The sequence below is a fragment of the Cannabis sativa genome, chromosome 3, assembly GCF_029168945.1.
Source record: "Cannabis sativa cultivar Pink pepper isolate KNU-18-1 chromosome 3, ASM2916894v1, whole genome shotgun sequence".
In the NCBI taxonomy this organism is placed as follows: domain Eukaryota; kingdom Viridiplantae; phylum Streptophyta; class Magnoliopsida; order Rosales; family Cannabaceae; genus Cannabis; species Cannabis sativa.
In genome coordinates this window covers 78,838,979-78,861,112 of record NC_083603.1, presented here as the reverse complement: position 1 = coordinate 78,861,112, position 22,134 = coordinate 78,838,979, and positions in this window count along the sequence as shown.

Genomic DNA, 22,134 nt, shown 5'->3' with positions numbered 1-22,134 from the left:
CATATGCGTCATTTAATTTCTTAAGAGAAAATATAGAATGACATGAAATGATTAATAGACCATTCATTCAATGATATGTTATTGAGCTAATTCGAAATGAATAAGCTAAGAGGAATTAGGATAATTTCGTTTAAAATAAGAATCCAACGATGCTTCGATTAACGAAAGTCAAAGTAATCTTATTTATATAATCTTCTTATTTCATATCGTAAAAATACTAGTCTAAGGTGTCATCAATTGATGAACAGCTAGATGTCGCATATACAATATTTTTCTTTTGAGATCTAACACTATTATGTATGTCTAATGGTGAAAATCCACTAGGGATTTATCTCATTAGATAAACAAGCCAAGTTAGACCAACAATGAAGATTCGAAATTAAACTACAACTCAATAACAGAAAATAACATGGTTCAATATAAATTCATACACAATTCAGAAATTATAAACATATAGCAAGTAGGAATGACAAGTGAAAATACTAAAACTTACAGTCCTGAAAAATTTCCAAGGTTTTCAACAAACTGATATAAGTGTCCCGTTTAGGCGAGAGTCAAAGCTACCATCCATTGAATAGAGTTGTCAGCTCATCTAAACATTCTAGCAACATTTTATTCGATCAAGATTGGAATTCAGCGTTGTCCCGTTTAGGCGAGAGTCAAGGCAATTCTATCTTATGAGCTTCCACCATTGTTTCACAATTTGCAAGTCAAATATGGTCGCCACCATTAGGGTGATCCATACCATATAAAACACTTAGAAACTACTTATCTTTCGAGATTAAACGGTGCGAAATTGCTAATGAACGTTCCTCCATTAGGGAGGATTACTCACTAAAACAAACGCGATGTAAAACCAACAATGGAGATCGAATATCTTAATAATAAAGCTCATTATTTAAAGAGATTTGTATTTTCTTTGATTCTCTTTATTTAATCTGTTTATTTTAAATATATATTTATTTAATTAAAATTTCCAATTTAGAATGAAAAATTCTAAATATAAATTTTAATTTAATATTTATAAATTTTACTTAGATGGACATGAAAATAACATGAATTATTTCCATCTTAGTAATAACTTCCAATAAATATTTAGAAAAATATTCAATTTAAGTTGTTACAACGTATTCCAGGACCTTTCGAGATTCTCGAGAAGATAGGTCAAGTGGCATACCGGTTAGCGTTGCCTCCAGCTCTTTCAGTAGTTCACAACGTATTCCATGTCTCTATGTTGAGAAAATACATTTTAGATCCTTCTCATATACTCAGTTATGAGAGCCTTGAACTACAGCCAGATATGACTTATGAAGAACAGCCAGTGCAGATCCTGGATAGAAAGGATAAAGTCCTTCGGAATAAGACCATAGCATTGGTCAAGGTACTCTGGAGAAACAACAAGGTGGAGGAAGCCACCTGGGAGCTAGAGTCAGATATGAGAGCTCAATATCCAGAGTTGTTTAGGTTAGATTTCGAGGACAAAATCCTTTTAAGGGGGGAATAGTTGTAAAGACCGCTTAGTTTAATTTAGAAATTAGCAGTTAATTATGTTTAATTATGCAACATTATTTATAGATATTTAAATAACTAATTATGCTGTTATTATTGAATTTTGAAATGCATTTTATGTCATATAGTGAATTTCATAATTTTGTATTTTCAATGCCCGGTAACATGGAACTTGGTGTTTGGCTCAGTAAAATCACAACTTAGTATGTTAGTATTGTGGGACGGTTATCTACACACTGGGAATGTCGGGATTGGTCGAGAATTTAGAATTTCCCAAAATACCCTTTAGTACCCTTGTATGTTATTTTAGTGTGGAGGGGCAAAATGGTCATTTTGCCCCATTGTTATTTTGTCCTTTTGTGGATTTAGTGTGATTTGAATATGTGACTATGTGACACTTGTATTGGCTGAAATGAGTAAATGTAATCTTTTTATTTTATTTTTACAAAATTGGAAAAGTTAGAAAATTCAAGAATTGCTTTTCTCTCTTCCTCTCTCTTTCGGCCATTCCTTGGGCAGCTGAAGTTTAAGTTATTTTTTGCATTTTCCAGCAAGGATCTTCTTGATTTTGAGGTGCTTAAACTCTAGGTAAATTCTTGTAGCTTTTTCTTTGGTTTTCTTGAGTTTTTAGGGAAAAGGATGAAGTTGCATGCTTAATTTGGTTGTCTTGCTGCTGTTAGTTGTTGCTGTTGTTTTTGTGATTAAGATGTTGAATTAAGTGAGTTAGATAGGTTGAAATGCATGCTAGTTACCCTTGTTCTAGTTTGAGAATTTTTGGTTCAAAAGCTATGGTTTTTCAAAGTGAAAATGTGAGTTTTGTTGCTGTGTTTGTTGGGATCGATTTCCTGTGTTTTTTGCAGTTTCTATATGCATGATTATGTAGTTTTAATCAAGTTTTGATGCATGTTTATTAGATTTAACCAAGTTTGAGTTTTGAACTCAAAGCTTGGAGCTTTAATGTTGGATTTTGATTTTATGCATGAAGCTTTGTTTTATCACTTGGAAAATGTTTATTGGGGTCTAATTAGCAGGTCTGGAAAGTTTGGTTGAGTTTGGAAATGTTTTGGTTGGAGAATTGATTTTTGTGGGTTTTCTGGGTAAAATCGGCTAACTGGTTTTACACTGCTTGTAAAACCGGTGACCCGGATTTTGCATTAGGGTGTGAAACTGATTTTTCTCAACTTGTCGTTTCGTGCTAGTTTCGGGTTTTCAGGCAGATTGTTCCCTGCTATTTTGGGGTATTTTTGTATTAAGTTACAGTAGGTTAAGTTTGGTTTTTAAACCTTTGCCTCGGTTGTGATTTAGCGTGTCACTTATCGGTGTTGTGATTTTTACGGTTTAGGAGCCTGTAATTCACTGAGCTGATAGTTCCACTCAGGTTGACCGGCACACCTGAATTCGGAATTGAGGTAAGATTAGTATAACAGTATGGATATGTATTACATGTTTAGCGTATATGTTGGGAAGCCTGTTAGATTACATTAGATATGTATGTTGGCTTCGTACCATCCGACCATATCACATCGGTTAGGCTAGAGTATGACTAGCAACTGGAGTATGACCAGTATACCGAGTATAGGCTGATTCTAGGGTTGGTGGTACTGTGCTATTTGACTGTATCACATCGGTTAGGCTAGAGTATGACCAGTGAACCGAGTATAGGCTGATACTGTAACACATCGGTTAGGCTAGAGTATGACTAGCAGCTGGAGTATAACCAGTGAACCGAGTATAGGCTATTACTTGTCAATAGTACCGTCGTACAAACGTTCGGGACTCAGTATCGTGTGGGACACGGCAGTTAGGGTTATGCTCAGGGGTATAGGCGTCTGATCATAACCCGGGATTTATGTATGATTATGATTTATGCTTTTCTTACTGAGTCTGTCGACTCACAGTGCTATGTTTATGTGTAGGTAAGGGCAAGGCCAAGGCTGAGGAACCGTGAGAGCGAGTCGATGAAGATTGTACATGTCGGGGCGGTTAGGCCTGGAGCGTACGATCCTCGGGACAGCAGTGCTTTTTGTAATTAGTTGCTAGGCGACAAGTATTTTGTATTAGGCTGTAAACTTTGTAAAGTGTTTTGTAATCGGGATCCCGAGTATTTTTTTATAAAATATTTTATAAGTTTAATTAAAAAGCAAAAAATTTAATTAATCACGATTTCCATAAACCTCGTTGATTAGCAACGAGCTGCACAGTACGTTTAAAAATCACGTAATACGCCTATGCTAGTTAGGGTGTTACAGAAAATCTCTGGCATTTGTCACACTTCTTAACATAGGCTCTCGAATCTTCAATCATCGTTGGCCTGCCTTAAAATTTTCTTGGATAACCTCTGTCCGACGGCGTAATTTCCACAGAATCCGTCGTGAACTTTAGATAGGAGTCGTGCAGCTTCATCTTGTGTGACACATCTGAGTAATGTCATTTAGAATCCTCTTCTGTACATGACCCCTTCTGCTATGATATACCGTGCTGCCTTCCTTCTCATTTTCCGAGCTTCATTTCGGTTATCTGGGAGCTCCCCAGAGTAGAGGTAGGCTGCTATTGGCGTCATCCAGTTTGGGGATGTGTCGATCATTTCAGTTTCTTCCGTGCCAGTGATGCTAGGCTTTTCAAGGAACTGGATAGGGACCAAGTTTGCCTTGTCACTTACATTGTTGCTTGCCAATCGAGCTAACGCGTCTGCCGTTGTATTTTCTTCTCTTGGAATTTTTCTGAGATCGTAGTTTTGAATTGTGCGAGTAGGTCGTGTATTTTGCTAAGATATGCTATCATCTTTTCTCCTCGAGCCTCGTATTCGCCGGATACATGATTTACCAACAGTTGCGAGTCACTGTAGATTTCAATGTGTTTGGCCTTCTTTTTCGGGCTAGCTTAAGTCCAGCGATTAGAGCCTCGTATTCGGCTTAGTTATTAGATGCCTTGAATCTGAATTTAATCGCAACGTGCAGGTGTTGCCCCCCACGCGTGATGAGGGCAATTCCTACACCAGACATGTGATTTGTTACCGACCCATCCACATGTAGTTTCCAGGTCAGTTTGTCTTCATTGTTACTTGGCTGAGGTACTGGCTCGAGATTGCTTTCTAGTATGCTTTCTTCTTTGCCTGTGCATTCTACCACAAAGTCGGCCAAGGCTTGGCCTTTGATTGCTCTTCAAGGTTGGAAGTTGATTTCGTACTGTCCCAATTCTACCGCCCACTTAAGTAACCGTCCAGAGGCATCTGGCTTTTGCAGTATTTGTCGTAGTGGTTGGTCGGTGTATACTCGAACAAGATGAGCCTAGAAATAAGGCCTCAGCCTCCTTGTTGGTAAAATAAGGTAGTAGGTGAGCTTTTCTATCAACGGATATCGGCCCTCGGCCTCGATGAGTCTTTTTCTAATGTAATAGACTGGGTGTTGTACGCTGTTCTCTTCTCTGATCAGTAGGACACTCACGACATGCTCTGTGACAGCTAAGTATATCCCCAGCTCCTCGCCGTCCAAAGGTTTAGAAAGTACGGGAGGTTTTGCAAGCTGTGCCTTTAGATCTTGAAAAGCTCTTTCACATTCTTCTGTCCACTCAAACTTTTTGTTTCCTCGCAGGATGTTGAAGAATGGAACACATTTGTCCGTTGATTTTGACACGAATTTGCTGAGTGCGGCGATTCGACCAGTTAGGCTTTGCACTTCTTTAGTTTTTGTTGGTGAGTTCATATCTAGGAGGGCTTGAATTTTTTCTGGATTGGGTTCAATGTTGGGTTTTGTGCCCTAAATAAAATCCATTTCAATATAATCAGATTTACTTATTAATAAAGATCAGAAATAACATTTTATGTTGCATGGTTCACATGATTTATTTCATGATTATATATATAATGTATGAATTCTATTTAAGTCCAGAACATATGAATTGTTAAAGATTATAGTGATGTCAGCACAGCGGAATATAATCTTAATTATATGTTCGAAAGTTCATTGCCTGATTTGTCAGTTCACTGGATTTAGACTGACATGGTATAATCAGCGATAGATATTCTTACACCTTGGAAAAGTGTTATGTCCTTTCCAGGACATTGGCAAAGTTTACCAGTATCGGATGTATGGAGTATACATCAGAAGGGACCGATATTGAACTTTGATTAGATATATTAGAATTTACCGTAATATCTATTCAATTCAATATCACCTGTTGATCCTAGATCAAATGATCTTAATCCGGATATGATTAGGTTCAATCTCAAGAGTGTTATTCGTGTTCTTTGATTTGTTAGTTAAGCCTACTTTTGGGTTAGGGTGATACGTACATTTTGGGAACACGGTAGTGCAATTGAGTGGGAGCGCTAACATAAATATGGAATCTATAGCTTCTATCTGGCGAATAGAATGTAAATGATGATTTCCTTCGAGCTTAACCAAATGAAAATAAATGGTGGAGTACTCATTTCACTTAGCTTATCATTTATACAGGGTTAAGTGTTTTAAGGATAAAATACATAGTAGGGTGTTACGGTAATTTAATCCCTTTACAGTGTAAATCATCTATATAGAGGATCATTGATCAAATTAGGATTATAACAATGGATAACTAATGACGTATCTATATCGTGGAACATTTAGAGCGTTCTATATGACTGAGAGTGCAATTCCAAGTTCTAAGAGTGGATTCAATAAGGAATTAATAAGTTAGGGAATTTACTTGGTGAATTCGGTTCGACTTATTGGAAGCTCGGTTATATAGACCCATGGTCCACATACTAGTTGAAACCATACTGCTTGTAAGACTCAGTTAATTGATTTAATTAATCAATTATAATTCTAAAGTTAGACTATGTCTACTTTATGAATTTTAACTAAGCAAGGGCGAAATTTTAAAGAAAAGAGATTCTAGGTTTATTTATTAATTAAGATACTTTATATGTCTAAATTAATAAATATATTAAATGGAAATATTATTTAATAATTATTTTTAAGTTATTAAATAATTAGAATTGGCATTTGAATGGTTAAATTAGAAAATTGGCATTTTTGAGAAAATGGGAATGCAAAATAACAAAATGGGAAAGTTGCAAAGTGAGGCCCAATTTCCTTATATGGGCCGCCCACTATGCAAGAGGTTTACCATTTTATTTTTTCCATTATTTTTAATGCCACACAATTCTAACCTAAACCTAGAGGGCATTTTATAAATAGAAAGTAATAGCTTCAGGAAACAACACACAATTGCATCTCATTCTTTTCAGAGTGAATTCTTGAGCCACCACTTTCCTCTCTCTTTTCTTCTCTTCAATATTTCGAAATCCTTGAGTGAATGAGTAGTGCCCACACACATCAAGTGGTACCTCAATCATAGTACATAAGACTATGGAAAATCATCATCAAAGAAGGAGAGAAACAGATCCAGATTCAGATATTGATTATGCTCTGCTACAGAAAGGAATCAAGGGCTAGAGATCTGAATGGAAGGAGTCATTATATTCTGCTGCACCCAATGTAAGTTTTTCTTAAACTCTTATGTGTTTATTTTCATTGTTTTAGAATTCATATTAGGATGTTAATAAAATATACTTGGTAGTAAATCTAGATCCTTGTAAAATATTTCCAACAACTGGTATCAGAGCCATGGTAATGATTTGCTTTCATGTAATATGAATTAAAACGATGTTTTATATATTTTGTGTTGATTTGGATGGTTTCATGTTGGTTTATGTGCTTATCTGATGAATGTATATGTTGTACGAATTTTTTCCGTAAAAAATATTTTTTCTATTTTTGAAAATATTTTATTTGGATTCCTTGTGAAAAATTAGGCAATTTTTTGGAAGATTGGAAATCATGGCTGCTGCATGTAGCCTATCCTGGCGGTCCCCTACAAATTACGAATTTTGTGGGTTTTTTCCCCAAAAATCCAATTTTTTATGGGATTGTTTCCCAAAATCTAATATTTCCAATTTTAGATTTTTCCAATTTGAAATATTTCCAATTTTAAATATTTCCATTTGGAATATTTCTAATTTTAAATATTTCCTAGTATGGTCCGATTTAAAAATTTGTTAACTTCTTTAATATTTATATATTATTTAATTATAAGATTAAATATTTTGATATTTAACATATTTTAAATTAAAAGATAATTTTATCTTTTTATTTAAAATATTATATTAAAATTATCTTATATGACAAATTAAATAATTAATAAATTTGAAATTAACATAGATATTTTTATAGATACACTTATCATAATATTTTCAAATTCAAAATTTGTTATTTTGTTAAATATTTAATTATTTATAAATTATAAGTTTTAAAATGATATTTTTCTATTATATATCATTTTTTTTCTTAATGGAAATTTATAAATCATATCTTGAATATTTAAATAACTTAGATATTTTGTAGAAATTTGAATATTGCTTAATTTGATATATTTTGTCATATAATTATGGTAATTATTATTTATTGATTATTTTATTCCTAAAATAATAATTATCTAACCAAATCTATTTTAAAATTTGTTTATTTTATTAAATTATAAGATTTGAAAGTGATATTGAAGATTCTTTCTTTCAAATCATTGATCTTATTAGATTTTTAATTTAATTTGATTCAAATAAACCTAGATATTTTAAAATTAGTTTCCTTTATTTTCAGATTTAAAGTTTGTTTTAACAACTCTAAATTTTTAAAATTTATTTGGTTAATTAAGAATAATAATTTAATTATATTAATATCTTATTTCACATCTGTTACGTGGACAATGTTTGTTTATTTATTTATATTGTTTATTCAAAAAAAAAATTAACAAACCTATTATTTATTTGATCTAAATTGCTATGATTAACTTGTTGACAGATCCAATGATCTGATTTTAGTCATAGTCCAATTGTCAATAGATCTTATAAATAATTTGTAACAGGTAAATTTAGTACTTCTTTCATCTGTGTAAACCTAGTAACATGATAGGGCCCATCCAAATCATTTGACATGTGTGAGCCTATATATTTGCTAATGGGCTTAGATGCATATAGGAAGTTCATTTAAGTTTTACTAAGTAAATGGACTACGTTGCTAAAATAAAATTTGACATAAGTAATTTTATTTAGGCCCAATTAGATTTGGGCTTATTCAATGAATAACAATTGTTTATTGTAATGTTAAAATCCTCTCTTTTGGGCCTTGTGTGAGAGTTGGGGGCCAATAGAAGTGGGTACGACATACTGAACCCAGCTCCCCCTCACATGAACTACCCCAATTGTGAAGGCCCATTTTCCTTATTTAAATAATTGTATTAGGTTAATTATATTAGTCGAACCTAATTAAAATTTAATTAGCAATATAATTAACTTTTAAAATATATGAAATTTATTTTTCATTTTAATATTTTAAAGTTAATTTTAGAAAAACACTTAGTTAATGATATATATTCTAGATAGTTATTTCTACTACTAATTATTATTTCTAATATTGATTAGGAAAATATCATTGATTGTGAAATTAATTGTTTCAAAATTAATTTTGGTACAATCTAAGTTTAGAATATTTTCCTAGTATTAAACTAGAATTAATAATTAAGTTTCCTCTATACTTAATTATTTATTTCTTGAATTTAATACATTTAGGTGCCGTTTGATAACACTTTTGTTTTCTAATTTTTTAATCACAAAATGCGTTCTATAACCACTTTTGTTTTTCAATTTTAAAAACAGAAAACAAAAGTGTGTGTTGCAAAGTTAATTTTCATTTTCATTTTTTTTATTTTATTTACGTCGGGTCTAGGTCCGGGTTCAAGTCACAGGCCGGTTCAGTGTCAGGGCCATGAGAGGATTTGGGTCCGAGTTTAATTGAAGTCCAAGATATTGATTAAGAAAAAAAGACTGTTTAAAAAAATATTGAAAGTGATTTTTTTTGTTTTTAAAATTTTGATTTCTAATTATAAAATTGAAAAGTAAAAATAGTTTTATAGAACATGTTTTTGAAAAATATTTTCACTTTTTCACTTTTAAAAACAGAAAACTGATTAAAAAAGTGTTACCAAACGCCACCTTAATTAAATTGAAAATTCAATATCTAAGTTGATTTTCATCATGATACTTAAATATTGTTATTTTCGTGTTATTTAATTAAAGTTGAAAATTATCTTAAGTTTGGAATCTTATTTCAGAATAACTTAAATTTGAATAATTTTCGAAATATATTTTATTTTATTTTACTAATCTTTTTCCCACAATTTCGAAATTGCATTTCTTAAATGAAGAAATTTCGAATTTTATTTAAAAAAATAGATTAAAGTTGAAAATTATTTATTTTAATTTTGGACCAACTTAAATCAATGATTTTTTCATTTAAGGATTAATTAAAACAAATGAACTAAAATATATTGTAATTAGAAATTGAATTAATTAGTCAATGAAAGTCTAGATAGATATTATCTGTTTTGCTTGAAGTATTTTTCTAGTGTATTTAATTAAATAGAAAATTAATATTTAAGTTGATTCTTAATTATGATACTTAAATATTTGAAATTTTTCTTAAATATTTAATTAAATAGGAAAATTATAATTTTGTTGTAAATTAATTTTATTAATTAATTTTGGGCCAACATAAAATTAAGATATTTTTTCCAGGATTTATTTTATTTTATTTTAAAGCATTTTCGAAAGTAGTATTCTTATACACTTCATTTTTCGAAATGTAATATATATTTATAGAAAATTAAATTTGAGTTGTAAATTAATTTAATTAATTTTGAAACAACTTAAATTGAATAATTTTCTAAATATTTATTGGAAATTATTACTAAGATGGAAATAATTCACGTTATTTTCATATCCATCTAAGTATAATTTATAAATATTAAATTAAAATTTATATTTAGAATTTTTTTTTATTCTAAATTGGAAATTTTAGTTAAATAAATATATATATTTAAAACAAATAAATTAAAATCAGTTTCAGAAGAAAATACAACTTGCTTTAAATAATGAGCTTTATTATTAAGACATTCGATCTCCATTGTTGGTTTTACATAGCTTTTGTTTTAGTGAGTAATCCTCCCTAATGGAGGAACGTTCATCAGCAAGTTAGCACCGTTTAATCTCGAAAGATAAGTATATTTGTAAGTGTTTTATATGGTATTGATCACCTTGATGGTGGCGACTGTGTTTGACTTACAAAATATGAAACAATGGTGGAAGCTCATAAGATAGAATAGCCTTGACTCTCTCCTAGACGGGACAACGCTGGATTCCAATCTTGATCGAATAAAAGGTTGCTAGAATGTTTATCATTTTAGATGAGCTGACAACTCTATTCAATGGATGGTATCACTGACTCTCGCCTAAACGGGACACTGATATCAATTTGTTGAAGACCTTGGAAATTATTTAGGGCTGTATGTTTTAGTATTTTCACTTGTCATTCCTACTTGCTTTATGTTTAATAATTTCTGAATTGTGTTTGAATTTATATTGAACCATGTTATTTTCTGTTATTAAATTGTAGTTTAATTTCGAATCTTCATTGTTGGTCTAACTTGGTTTGTTTTTCTAATGAGCTAAATCCCTAATGGATTTTCACCATTAGAAAAACATAATAGTGTTAGATCTCGAAAGATAAATATTGTATATGCAACATCTAGCTTTTCATCAATTGATGACACCTTAGACTAGTATTTTACAATATGAAACAAGAAGATTGTATAAGTAAGATTACTTTGACTCTCGCTAATCGGAGCATCGTTGGATTCTTATTTAAAACGAAATTATCCTAATTCCTCTTTGCTTATTCATTTCGAATTAGCGCAATGACATATTATTGGATGAATGGTCTATAAATTATACAAAGTCATTCTATATTTTCTCTTAAGAAATTAAATGACGAAGATGATTATATTCCCAAAATTCTATCCCGAAATGATATAAATCCTCAATCTTAGAAATCTCCTACTTGTATGGGCAAATCAACTTAGAGTTAAATTAGTAGTGGTGGTCCAAGAAAGAATTACTCATTATACAGTTACACTTTCACAAGTAACCATTTTCTTTCAATGGATTCAAATGGTATGAGTTGAGTATTCTGTGACCAGAATCGACTTGCACTATTCTAAGAACTCTTTGATGTAACTAAACTTAAGTCATCAAAAGATACAACCACATATTTTATAAATCTATGTCATTTGTATCTTGTTCATAGTGGTTTTGACAAGATCATTCTCTACAAAGAGTTAATATGCCTATATCCACTGAAAGTATAATCATCCCATTCATAGATGGATGTACATTCAGGGGTGGATATGAGTTTTCGTTGTATTCTTAAAACGATCACTCTAGATTTTACCTTATGCAAAAGAAATTTGAAATGTTTGAAAAATTTCATGAATTTCTAGCAATGGTGGAAAACCATTAAGGTAAGTGGTTAAAGATCTTGCGAACTGATAAGGGTGGAGAAAAAGTTAGTAGATATGCAGTTCAAAGATCATTAATTTGATTTTTGAATTATATCCAAACTTACCTCCCCAGAAATTCAATTTGCATATTGATAATTAGTTACTAGTCGTTGCCTAAATCCTTCTATGGTAATACAATTTTAGAATGAGGCAATGGTTGTATACTTAATGTAAATCATTACTAAATTCATGGATGACCTAATCAAAATCTTAAGAAAAGCTAGAACTGCTAACCTTGGTTTGCATGTTTGTTAGTTATTCTAAATGATTAGGGGTGGACCATCCCATAGTCATTAGATAAGAAAGTGTTTATTTAAACAAATACTACTTTCTAAGAAAATGACTAAGTATGAAAATAAAGTAGCAAATAAAGGAGATACTTTTTTCTTGATTCCATAAGTGTTCTATCATCTTATTCTTTTCCAGATGATCCCACTGCCTCTGTTGTCTTAACACAACCGAAGAGGTCAATACCATTTAGTTTTCTTAGACACAATTCACGGTACCTTGTCGTAGTGGGAGGGTTTCTAGGAACTCACTCTTCTTATGACTTGGAAGACACTAGTGATTAAAATCCATTGTGAGTTTAAACAAGTAATGGATTGTCAAGATAAAAAACTAAGAAGAAAAGCCAAGAGAACTATAGTGTGATCCATTCACTTGGAGTAACCTAAAGTTTTCTATTACAAGGACATAAAAGGAAATTTTTGTTAATAAGTCTATTCAATGGACTTAACAAAACTTGTTGTTCCTAGTATTATAGGTTTGAGTTTATCTAAACCTATGGCTTGTGGTATACCTAGTAATTACTTACTCTAATGCAAGCAACTTACTTTAATAAGATGCTGAAGCATTTTCTTTCCAATGACAATCTATAGAAGCTTCACAACTTCTAAGCATAGATTTTATTTATCTAAGGAAAAGTCTCAACTATTCCAGAAAAGATAAAGCCATGAAAGAATTTCTTAAATCAACAGTGAGAGGTCTCAGATATGCTTTTTTATGCCTTAGACCAGACACCTGCTGTTGAGTGGGAGTAATGAGTAGGTATCAGATTAATCCAGGAGAGGAACAATGGAAGACAATCAAGTAAATCTTAAGATTAAGAAGAGGAACTATATGTTAATCAATAAGGGTGTGTTTAAAACTCTTAGACTACACCACATTAGATTTCAAGACTTGCCTTAGTGCTAGAAAGTCTGCTGATAAAATGGTGATTACTCTGGGGGTGTAGTGATTTTGGAGAAGTGTAAAAACCTATCAAAAGTCTCTTAGTCTGCCAGAAAGAGACTGAATGTTAAAGGTGCAAGAAAGGTACTTATTCAATCTAAGGAAAGTTCTATACATTTGTGGCACCGTTCCAACTTGCCTTAACTACTAGTGTTACTTTCTGAATAACCAAGAAGTAGTTGCCAAAAGTATAGAATCCAGTATCCCAAGAGAGTAGACATATAGAAAGGAATTTCACATTATCAAGGATTTTGTGATTAAGGAAGAGTAATGGTGGAGAAGATTGTGTTTAATTCAACCTGTCAGATCCTATTACGAGGAGTTTACTACTATTACACTTGATTTGTATATGAAGGTGTTGCGATTATTTGAAATGCACATTTGTTTTATATTAGTGCAAGTGGGAGTTTGTTGGGTTTTGTGCCCTAAATAAAACCCATTTCAATATAATCAGATTTACTTATTAATAAAGATCAAAAATAACATTTTATGTTGCATGGTTCACATGATTTTTTTCATGATTATATGTATAGTGTATGAATTCTATTTAAGTCCAGAACATATGAATTTGTTAAAGATTATAGTGATGTCAGCACAGTGGAATATAATCTTAATTATATGTTCGAAAGTTTATTCCCTGATTTGTCAGTTCACTAGATTTCGACTGACATGGTATAATCAGCGATAGGTACACCTTGGAAAAGTGTTATGTCCTTTCCAGGACATTGGCAAAGTTTACCAGTATCGGATGTATGGAGTATACATCCGAAGGGGCCGATATTGAACTTTGATTTGATATATTAGAATTTACCGTAATATCTATTCAATTCAATATCACATGTTGATCCTAGATCAAATGATCTTAATCGTGATATGATTAGGTTCAATCTCAAGAGTGTTATTCGTGTTCTTTGTTTTGTTAGTTAAGCCTACTTTAGGGTCAGGGTGATACGTACATTTCGGGAACACGGTAGTGCAATTGAGTGGGGGCGCTAACATAAATATGGAATCTATAGCTTCTATCTGGCGAATAGAAAGTAAAGGATGATTTCCTTCGAGCTTAACCAAACAAAAATAAATGGTGGAGTACTCATTTCACTTAGCTTAAATTGTTGGAATATATTTTACCAGGATCTTAGATCTACTCACAAGTATGTTGTTTAAACACCCTAAATATGAACTTTCTAAAATGATAAATTAAACACATATAAAGTTAAGAAAACCTTACATTGATGCAGCGGAATTAATGTCTCCTTCCACTCAGATCTCTAACCCTTGAATCCTTTCTGTAGCAGAGTATAATCAAGATCTGAGCCCGAATGTCCTTCTTCTTCAAGTTTGATTCTTCACAGTCTTCCAATCTATGATTGAGTTACTGCTTGCTGTGTGTGGGCACTTACTCTTTCACTAGGGTCACGAAAAAGATGAAGGAGAAAAGAGAGAGGGAATTCGGCCAAGGTATAGAAAGTGGGGAAGGCTCAGTTTTCTGAAGAGAGAAATTTCTATCAGATTACTAATGAAAGCATGTTATGAGACTGAGCCATCACTTTCTATTTATAGGCAACTACTAGGTTTAGGTTAGGATTTATTTGGCATTAAAATAATGAAAATATTAATTTGAAAAATCAACTTAAGTGGCCGACCATGGTGTGGTATTGGGCCTCACTTAATTTTGCAATTTTACCAAATTTTATCTCTATTTTCTCAAAAACGCCAATTTTCCAATTCTAACCTTTTAAATGCCAAAACTAATTATTTAATAACTAAAATAGATTATTAAATAATATTGTCATTTAATTTAATTATTAATTAGACATATAAAGTCCATTAATAAATAAATAAACCTAGAAAACTCTTTTCTTTACAATTTCACCCCTGCTTAGTGAAAATTCATAAAATTAGACATAGTCTAACTTTAGAATTATAATTGATCAATCACGAATCAATTAATGAGTCTTACAAGCAGAATGTTCTCAACTAAAATGGGGACCATGGATCTATATGCTGAGCTTCCAATAAGTGAACCAAATTTACCAAGTAAATTCCTACTTATTAATTCTTCGTTGAATCCACTCTTAGAACTTAGAATTGCACTCTCAGACTTATATATAGCATATTGTATGTTCCACGATATCAATATACTATCTCATTTAACCATTGTTATAATCTTATTGTGATTTAAAGATCCTCTATATAGATGATCTACATCGAGATGGGATTTCTTTACCGTTCTCACCCCTCAATGTATTTTGCCCCTTAAAACACTTAGCTACCTGTAAATGGTGTTTAGTGATCTAATAATTAGTCAGTTAAAGAAGAGCTCATCCATTTACTTCTATTTGCTAAGCTCGAAGGGAATCATCACTTGACTTCTATACACCAGTAGAAGCTATAGATTCCATATTTATGTTCAGCACTCCCACTCAATCATACTATCATGTTCCCAAAATATACGTATCACCCTGACCCAAAAGTAGGCTTAACTAATAAATCTAAGATCATGAATAGCACTCCTGAGTTGAGCCTAAGCATATCGGGATTTAGATTCTTTTAATCTTAAGATCAACTACTGATATTGACTTGGAAAGATATGTGTAACGGTAAGTTTATAATATCTTAACTTAGTTGCAATATCGGTCCAGTCCAATGTATACTCCATACATTCGAAACTAGTATACTTTACTAATGTCCTGGAAAGAACATAACACTTGCTCCAAGTGTAAGTACACATCATCGCTGATTATCACATTAGTGTAAATCCAATAACACTGATGAAACAGGGACCAAAACTTTTGATTCATATGATCACAATCACATTCCACTGTGTTAACGATACTGTAATTGTGAATAAACATATGATCTGGATTTAATTGATTTTGTGTGTATGAATGTAATAATCATATTAAACTTATTAAACCATTAGCATGTAAAATTCATGCAAACATCAATCACTTCAAATTTCTTATATTGATAACTAATCAGATTGTAAAGAGTTTTATTTAGGGCATAAAACCCAACAAACTCCCACTTGCACTAATATAAAACAAACTGCGCAAATAGGTCAATCTGATGTCTTGATCTTCAGATCAATTGTAGTATATTTGAATCCACCCAAACATCTGGAAACTAGTTCATAAAAATTCTTATGAAACATCCTTTACTATCTGCTTTACTCATCGAGGGATACTGAAATCTTTACTGTTTTAAAAGTACATCTGAATTAACAGAAGACATATCTCTCATATTTTAAAATATGTAATTGAGATAATACAGTGTAGACTTTTCTTCAGTGATATAACTTTCTGGTATTTTCGAATAGACCAAGTTATAGTTCTTCTCTGGTAGAGCTTGAATTATTATACAATAATTCCTCCACCCCCAAAGTAAGCACCATCTCAAGAATTTCGAAATTAGATGGTGAGATACAAAGACAACTGATACACAGTTCCTTAATATCTGACATACAGATCACTTTTATAAATCTTTCTTGAATATCTTCTAATGTTCCTTATTTGATTACATCTCAGATAGCTCCCACTCAATTGCAGATGTCTGGTTAAATAATACTTTTAACCTCTGATTGTTTGGAGAGTTACCTAGTTGTGACTTTTGTATTAGTCTAAAACTTTAAGTCAAGACTAAGTCATCAACATAGCAGACTAGTATTTGAAGTGAAAAATACATGCCAGAGATAAAGTAATCAAAATTAAGATACCATCAAAATTTTATGAGGATTAAGAATTCTTGGTTCAAGTCATTTGAATGGACTGAACTAGAGTTCTTTATCTTATTTTCATAATTCTGATAAGCTATTCCTATTCATGTGAATGGTTAGATTTGCTTTTCAGTAATGTTCTTAAGTACCTATCACAAGTATCAACCTAATGAAGATGGGTATAGAACTTTAAAATTCTCCCACTCAATTAAGGTGGTGTGAAACTTTAACAAAGAACTTTCAAAGGTATCAAACTTTTACTTACAACAGTAAAACGAAATGGAACATACAATCAAGATCAAGAATTTATATTGACAATAGCTGACTCATTATATTACTTCTATATTTAAAAAAGATATGTGTTTCATAGGGAATTGTGGAATAGACTCCACCCCTAAGAATATACATATAGGGTACTATGGATAACCTCCACCCCTAAGTATATAGAGATTATGATCCACCCCTAAAGGTTTTAAAGATCATGATTCTCTAAGTGTGATAGAGTTTATGTGGAGTTGAATACTATCCAGAGTTCATTAGATATAAAAGATCGTTGAACTGCATAGTTTTCTTAACTTTTCTCCACCCCTATCAGATCATAAGATCCTTTTATTAAACAAATTCTTAATAATTGTATGAGAATGAACAATTATTGATAAACATAGAAATAATTTCTAGTGTTTATATAATATAACTCTATGAAGAGTTGAAAATATTATAGAATTTGCATCAATAATAAAAACACTTATACATAGAAACATACAAATATAATGTGGTAATAATAGATGAAGATAAAATAAATGAAGCTCAATCTCATAATTTGCAATGGTGATTTCGAAAATTAGAAACTTTATTAATAAAAAAAATGTATTGCAACAATATGAGAGAAACAGGGATAAATATCCCTAACTAAAATTTGAAATCCAAATTGTCTTTAAACTAAAACAATTAATTCAAAAAATAAATTGAAGAGCTTCATCTTCATCTGGACGATTTCACCCTTGGTCCAGCTTGCTGATCCAACTCATCTGAGTTCAAGTAGCTTGGCCTATAAGAAGAAGGAAACAAATAAACAAAGTTAGTCCAGAATCATAAATCCAGTTGGATAATAATTCACTAAAACTCTTAAAGTTTATAAATGGAAATACCTTGTTTCTTTGCAAGAAGTTTAGGACACTGGGGTTTCCAATGACCTTTCTCATTGCAGTAGAAACACTTTCCTTTAAGTGTAGCATCACCAGAAGGAGCAGCCTTTTTATTCTTCATGGCTATAGTTCGCTTCTTGGTGTTGTTCCACTTCCTCTTCGATCTGGGCTTTGAAGCAGAGGCAACATTTGCTTCAGGTTTTATCGTCCCATTACCATTCCCAGGATTGTGAGGTTTACTCCCTTTCTTCTTGGGTCCTCCAATAAAATTTTCATAAGTTTGAAGGTCATTGACTAATTCATGAAAGCCAATTTCCTTCTTATTCATGACATAATTTGATGTGTATGGCAGAAATGCTGGAGTCAGGCTATTCAAGATAAGACTAACTTGAGTAGCACTGTCCATTTCAGCACCATGATCCTGGGCTTCTTGGAAATAACTGGACATGAGGAGAACATGATCACGCACTTTTTGATGAGGTTCCATCCGTGCGTTAATGTACTTCTTAGTCGCCTCAAAGCGTGACTGAAGTGATGCCTTACCGAATAGCTCATTCAACTTCGTCATAACTTCAGCAGCCTTCTCGGTTTTAGAAAACCGAGTTTTGAGGGTGTCAACCATGCTAACCTTTTAAATGCCAAAACTAATTATTTAATAACTAAAATAGATTATTAAATAATATTTTCATTTAATTTAATTATTAATTAGACATATAAAGTCCATTAATAAATAAATAAACCTAGAAAACTCTTTTCTTTACAATTTCACCCCTGCTTAGTGAAAATTCATAAAATTAGACATAGTCTAACTTTAGAATTATAATTGATCAATCACGAATCAATTAATGAGTCTTACAAGCAGAATGTTCTCAACTAAAATGGGGACCATGGATCTATATGCTGAGCTTCCAATAAGTGAACCAAATTTACCAAGTAAATTCCTACTTATTAATTCTTCGTTGAATCCACTCTTAGAACTTAGAATTGCACTCTCAGACTTATATATAGCATATTGTATGTTCCACGATATCAATATACTATCTCATTTAACCATTGTTATAATCTTATTGTGATTTAAAGATCCTCTATATAGATGATCTACATCGAGATGGGATTTCTTTACCGTTCTCACCCCTCTATGTATTTTGCCCCTTAAAACACTTAGCTACCTGTAAATGGTGTTTAGTGATCTAATAATTAGTCAGTTAAAGAAGAGCTCATCCATTTACTTCTATTTTCTAAGCTCGAAGGGAATCATCACTTGACTTCTATACACCAGTAGAAGCTATAGATTCCATATTTATGTTCAGCACTCCCACTCAATCATACTATCATGTTCCCAAAATATACGTATCACCCTGACCCAAAAGTAGGCTTAACTAATAAATCTAAGATCATGAATAGCACTCCTGAGTTGAGCCTAAGCATATCGGGATTTAGATTCTTTTAATCTTAAGATCAACTACTGATATTGACTTGGAAAGATATGTGTAACGGTAAGTTTATAATATCTTAACTTAGTTGCAATATCGGTCCAGTCCAATGTATACTCCATACATTCGAAACTAGTATACTTTACTAATGTCCTGGAAAGAACATAACACTTGCTCCAAGTGTAAGTACACATCATCGCTGATTATCACATTAGTGTAAATCCAATAACACTGATGAAACAGGGACCAAAACTTTTGATTCATATGATCACAATCACATTCCATTGTGTTGACGATACTGTAATTGTGAATAAACATATGATCTGGATTTAACTGATTTTGTGTGTATGAATGTAATAATCATATTAAACATATTAAACCATTAGCATGTAAAATTCATGCAAACATCAATCACTTCAAATTTCTTATATTGATAACTAATCAGATTGTAAAGAGTTTTATTTAGGGCATAAAACCCAACAGAAATATCATTTATACAGGGTTAACTGTTTTAAGGATAAAATACATTGTAGGGTGTTACGGTAATTTAATCTATTTACAGTGTAAATCATCTATATAGAGGATCATTGATCAAATTAGGATTATAACAATGGATAACTAATGATGTATCTATATCGTGGAACATATAGAGCGTTCTATATGAATGAGAGTGCAATTCCAAGTTCTAAGAGTGGATTCAATAAGAATTAATAAGGGAATTTACTTGGTAAATTCGGTTCAACTTATTGGAAGCTCGGGTATATAGACCTTTGGTTCCCATACTAGTTGAGACCATACTACTTGTAAGACTCAGTTAATTGATTTTAATTAATCAATTATAATTCTAAAGTTAGACTATGTCTACTATATGAATTTTCACTAAGCAAGGGCGAAATTGTAAAGAAAAGAGATTCTAGGTTTATTTATTAATTAAGATACTTTATATGTCTAAATTAATAAATATATTAAATGACAATATTATTTAATAATTATTTTTAAGTTATTAAATAATTAGAATTGGCATTTGAATGGTTAAATTGGAAAATTTTCATTTTTGAGAAAATGGGAATGAAAAATAACAAAATAGGAAAGTTATAAAGTGACGCCCAATTTCTTTATATGGGCCGCCCACTATGCAAGAGGTTTACCAATTTATTTTTTCCATTATTTTAATGCCACACAATTCTAACCTAAACCTAGAGGGCATTCTATAAATACAAAGTAATGGCTTCAGGAAACAACACACAATTGCATCTCATTCTTTTTAGAGTGAATTCCTGAGCCACCAGTTTGCTCTCTCTTTTCTTCTCTTCAATATTTCAAAATCCTTGAGTGAATGAGTAGTGCCCACACACATCAAGTGGTACCTCAATCATAGTATGTAAGACAATCAGCATCAAAGAAGGAGAGAAAGAGATCCAGATTTAGATCTTGATTATGCTCTGCTACAGAAAGGAATCAAGGGCTAGAGATCTGAATGGAAGGAGTCATTATATTTTGCTGCACGCAATGTAAGTTTTTCTTAAACTCTTACGTGTTTATTTTCATTTTTTAGATTTCATATTAGGATGTTAATAAAACATACTTTGTAGTAAATCTAGATCCTGGTAAAATATTTCCAACATTCAATTCCTCGGGCATTGACGATGAAGCCTAGAAACTTTCCTGAGGTGACTCTGAGGAGCACTTTAGGGGATTTAGTTTCATGTTTTATTTTTTGAGGACTTTGAAACATTCGTCCAGGTCCTCTATGTGCCCCCCAACCTTTCTGGATTTGACGAGCATGTCATCCACGTACACTTCCATATTCACCTGATCTGGTCTTGAAACATTTTGTTTACCAATCTTTGGTGCGTAGCTCTAGCATTTTTTAGACCAAACAACATGACTTTGTAGCAGTAGAGACCCATATCTGTTCGGAAACTTCTATGTTCTTGGTCTGGCGGATGCATTTTGATTTGATTGTAGCCTGAATAAGCGTCAATGAAGCTTGAAATTTCGTGCCCTGCTATTGCGTCTACGAGCTGATCGATCCTTGGAAGTGGAAAATAGTCTTTAGGGCATGCTTTGTTGAGGTCTGTGAAATCAATACAGACTCGCCATTTCTTGTTCGGCTTGGGCATGAGTACGAGATTCGCGACCCAAGCTGGGTAAAAAGCTTCAATTATGAAGTTGTTGTTGCCCAGCTTTTCAACTTCATCTTTCAGGGCTACCGCTCGTTCTTTATCCAGCAGTCTTCGTTTTTGCTGAACTGGTCGGATGTTAGGATCGATATTCAGGACGTGTGAAATAATAGAAGGGTCGATTCCGACCATATCCGCATGTGACCAGGCAAAAACATCTAGGTTTGCTCCAAGAAATTTTATCAATGATTTTACTTTGAGCAACAAACTCTTTCCAATTTTTAGCTGTCTGGCCGGGATAGCTGGATCGATCTCGATCTCTTCTAATTCTTCCACAGGTCCAACATTGCTGCTTGGGTCCCCAAGTCGAGGATCCACATCTTGATCCTCGCCTTGGGAAGTTTTCTACTTGGGAATATTTGTTCCCTTGTCTGGGCTCTGGCTGGAGAATATTTCCTTCTTAGCCTTGGCCACTTCAAGGTTGTAACATTCCCGAGCAGATTGCTGGTTCCCTCTAAGACACCCTACCCCATTCTTTGTTGGGAACTTCA